Source organism: Arachis ipaensis, chromosome B07 (assembly GCF_000816755.2).
Source record: "Arachis ipaensis cultivar K30076 chromosome B07, Araip1.1, whole genome shotgun sequence".
NCBI classification, from domain to species: Eukaryota; Viridiplantae; Streptophyta; class Magnoliopsida; order Fabales; family Fabaceae; genus Arachis; species Arachis ipaensis.
This window is the reverse complement of record NC_029791.2, coordinates 32,856,994-32,860,867: the sequence shown is the minus strand read 5'-3', so window position 1 is coordinate 32,860,867 and position 3,874 is coordinate 32,856,994. Positions and strand designations below refer to the sequence as shown.

Below are 3,874 nucleotides of genomic sequence, written 5' to 3'. Positions count from 1 at the left end.
GTACACTCCCCCTCTTTGTTCTCTTCACAACGTGGTACACTCTCGGACTTCCAAGCTTATAATTCAGTGTCAGCTACCAGAAACCGAGTTGTCCCAAGTTCATCCACACAAGAGCATATCCTATATAAAAATGTTTGAGCAGCGTAACTTTAAATTAACACTAATCTAAATATTATGTTGATTCAATTCTAATTATTTTTTAATTGAAATGTGAATAGAATTGAAAAACAGGTTAAAGTTTACTAAGCTGGTCCATGTAACTCGCAAAAAAAGTGGCCAAACTTAAAAGGCTAACTGTTCAAAAAATGCATGCTCGTCAAATTCCCAGCCTGACCCACGCTGATTTTCAAGTTATTTTGTGAGAACTTCGATTATATTGGTGAATTTTCATAACCTCTAAACCTTCTTTTCTCAGTTACTTTACATTGATGTGAATTTTTTGTCTCACATTGTAAGATGTAAGCACTCTAGATTATTAAAATACACTTAGGTTATAGCTTTTGGCATAACTTCTTAAATCTTATCAAAAAATTGTAGAATAACATTTATAATTAAATATTTCAAAGTCACTACTATTTAAATATTCTTTTCCAATTTCGTTCAAAATGACTGTGAAATTGAGGGAGAAAAATACGTTTTCAATTTCGTAGCCAATGAATACAAAAATTTTTTTCTTAGTTTTATCTGCACAATCTGTAAATTCAGAGATAATGCACAATAACATAATTTTGCTACAATGATTTAAAATAAAAATAAAAAATTTTTACTTAAATAAAAAAGACAATATTAACCTAATATTCTATCTTCTGTAGAAAATAAAAATAGTGTTAAATATCCATTTGTATTACCCGATTTTTGTCAAAATTTGGAGAATTCCATCGATTAATTAATTTTATTGCACATGTCATTATTTACTATTTTTATTTTTATTAGTATCATTATTATTAATAAAAATTAAATATGAAGTTAAAATATCAATTAAAATTTAAATTTTTTACATTGATTTTGACAAAAGAAAAAGTTAACTTTAATTTTGTGTTCTAATTTATTTTTTTATCTTTTTTTTTCTTGGATATGATGAGAGCCGGGCATATCCAGCCTACACCCAAGCAGGACTCGAAACCAGAGACCCACCCAGACCTACACCTTCTAATTCAAACTACCTTTCCCTCTCACCTTCGGTCAACTTCCTCAATGCTAAACTCCGACAACAACTATTCTCACTCCCTAAATTAGCACTGTGTACAAGACCGGAAGATTACAAACTGCTACTGCTCTGGTAAGGACGATTCCCACACTCTCTATTGTTGGTTCTGCGTTGATGGAAGTACGGTTGTTCCAATGATGGTGAAGGGAGATGGGTATTGCTGCTCCGTCGATCGATGTGCATGATGGAGAAGATGGCGCGACTGTCAGAGAGGAGGACGCTTGGACGCAGGAGGTGTGACGCTCTGGGTAGGCACTAGGGGCATGCTTCCATTGGTAGCCTAGAACCACGACTGAGATTTACTGGCTCTTGGCTGCAAGTTCCTCCCATGGTTGTGGAATGTTGGAACTGGAGACAAAACTTTATTTCTGACGCTGGTTGTGATCTCTGAATCCGTTGCTGGGTTGTACTAAAAAAGATTGGACAGGGATAAAATGGGGGATCTCCGGTCTCTTTTTTTTATGATGTCTGCTACCTGAGTTTGGGGATTAAGAATCCATGAATTGAGTAGCTAGTTCTAGTGTTTTAATTGTGCTAAGGATGTATGCCAGTTTGTTTTCCCCGCGAGGCGTCCAGGTAAAACCAGAAATAAATATTCTTCTTTTGATTTTCCTTATGTCCTGGATTATTGGATCAACCTCCCAAATTGTACAGCCTGTTTTGAGGATTTGAACTAGTAATTGACTGTCTGATTCAATGGTAGCCTTTTGAATTCCTAGGTTGTCGGCCAGAATTATAGCTTCTCTAACTGCTTGTGCTTCTGCTAACAGAATTGATTGTGCTGTGATTTTGGTAACTGTTCCTCCCAAGACGTTTCCGTTGTGGTCTCTGATCACTGCAGCTACTGTGCCTATTTTAGTTCCGTCTGATAAGGCTGCATCGATATTTAGCTTGAGCCAGCCCTGTGGTAGAGGTTTCCATTTAACAGGTACTTTGCTTGTTATGTTTGTCTCCATTACTTTGATGTTGATTTCCTTTGTATGGCTGATATACTCTTGTTCTAATTTTCTTGCTTTGTTAATGATTAGTTCGGGGTTAGGTTCTATATAGTTGTACACATGCATATTCCTTTCCTTTTATATAGACCACGTAATGATGCCAATTCTGCTCCAATTCTGAGTTGCTTCTATCTTGCACACCCTCTTACCACTCCTATACATCACCTAGAGCCAGTCTCCTATTGATTTTACATTCTCCTTCGAGAAGATGCATTGTGACTGAGAGCCAAACCACACTACTGCTCTTGTCCAATCACATAAAAGTAGAGCATGTTCACTGGTCTCTTCTTCCGAAAAGCAAATCTTGCAAATCTTGGAATTAGTAAGCCTTTTTTTTTTTCAATAAATTCGCTCTTACCGGTATTATATTTTGTGTAGCCTTCTAGATAAACATTTTAATTTTCTGTGGAAACTTCATATTCCATATCCCTTACCATAGTTCCTCTATTGAGTTGCTTGTCGAGGGGTTGTCCTTGGGTTTTTTACTTCTTCCTCTTTTTTTTGGCCGCATAGTATCCTATTTTTGTTGAATATTCTTCATCTTTCCTGTACGGCCAAATAAGCTTATTTGAATCTGAGGTTTTGCTGATTGGAGTCTGAACTATCATATTTGCTACAATTGGGGGAAAACTCCTTTGAATTTTCTCTTTTCCCCATGATCTGGAGTTGGTGAGAAATTCTTCCACTCTTTGATTGTCACTGCAGCCCCTTTTTTAGTGGTTCATTGATACCATGAATCCAATTATCACCCTAAATTCTCACCCCACTTCCCTTGCCTAAATTCCATTTATCTTTGCTTTTCAAAAGATCTCTTCCTTGTAATATGCTATCCACATCCAAGATCCGTTTCAGTGCTTCTGCGCTTCCCAAAGTTTGCAATTTGAAAAGTATATGGCTTTAAGAGTTTGCAACCAAATGGCTTCCGGGGTTTTTTTTATTATTCTCCATGCTTATTTGGCCAATTGCATGGTGATTTAATGATAGAATTCTTTGAATCCCAAACCTCCCTCTTTTTTGCTTCTACATAATTTTGACCAGGCTTTCCAATGCACTCTAATAAACTCCTATTTTATGATGTATTTTGTGCTCAAATTGAGTGTTTTTATCAATTCTTCACCCACTTATTCATATGAATTGCATGGTTTTACTATTCCTTTCTTATTATATATGTGAAAACATGTTTCCTATCCTTTAAAAATATTAATTTTAATTATTCTTTATTACCATTCGATGCCGTGATCTGTGTGTTAAGTATTTTCAGGCTTCATAGGCCAGGAATGGCTTAGAGGACGAAAAGAAAACATACAAAAATGGAAGAAAAACATAAAAATGAAGTTTTGAAGAAAAGGCAGTGATGCAAACGGATGGACGACGCGAACACGTGCCTAGCGCAAAATGGCAGCGACGCGTACGCGTGGACGACGCGGACGCGTGCCTTGAGCAGAACGCAAAAGACACGTACGCGTGACTAGGAAAAACTCCAAACCACGCGAACGCGTGACCCACGCGCACGCGTGGCGGACGCCACGTATAGGAATCTGCAGAAAACGTCCTCAGTGATTTCTGGACCCTTTTTCGGCCCAAATCCAAGCCAGAAACACAGAATATAAGCCAGAGAATGGGGGAATCAAAGAGAACAATTAAGAGGACACATACAACATTCATAATA

The 3,874-nt window shown here is 37.1% G+C and overlaps 1 long non-coding RNA gene across 1 annotated transcript; it reads left to right on the top strand.

Moving 5' to 3' along the window:
* On the top strand, positions 1,092–2,799 carry LOC107608224. Its single transcript, XR_002351369.1, has 2 exons — positions 1,092–1,783; positions 1,978–2,799. It is a non-coding gene; the product is annotated as an uncharacterized LOC107608224 (long non-coding RNA).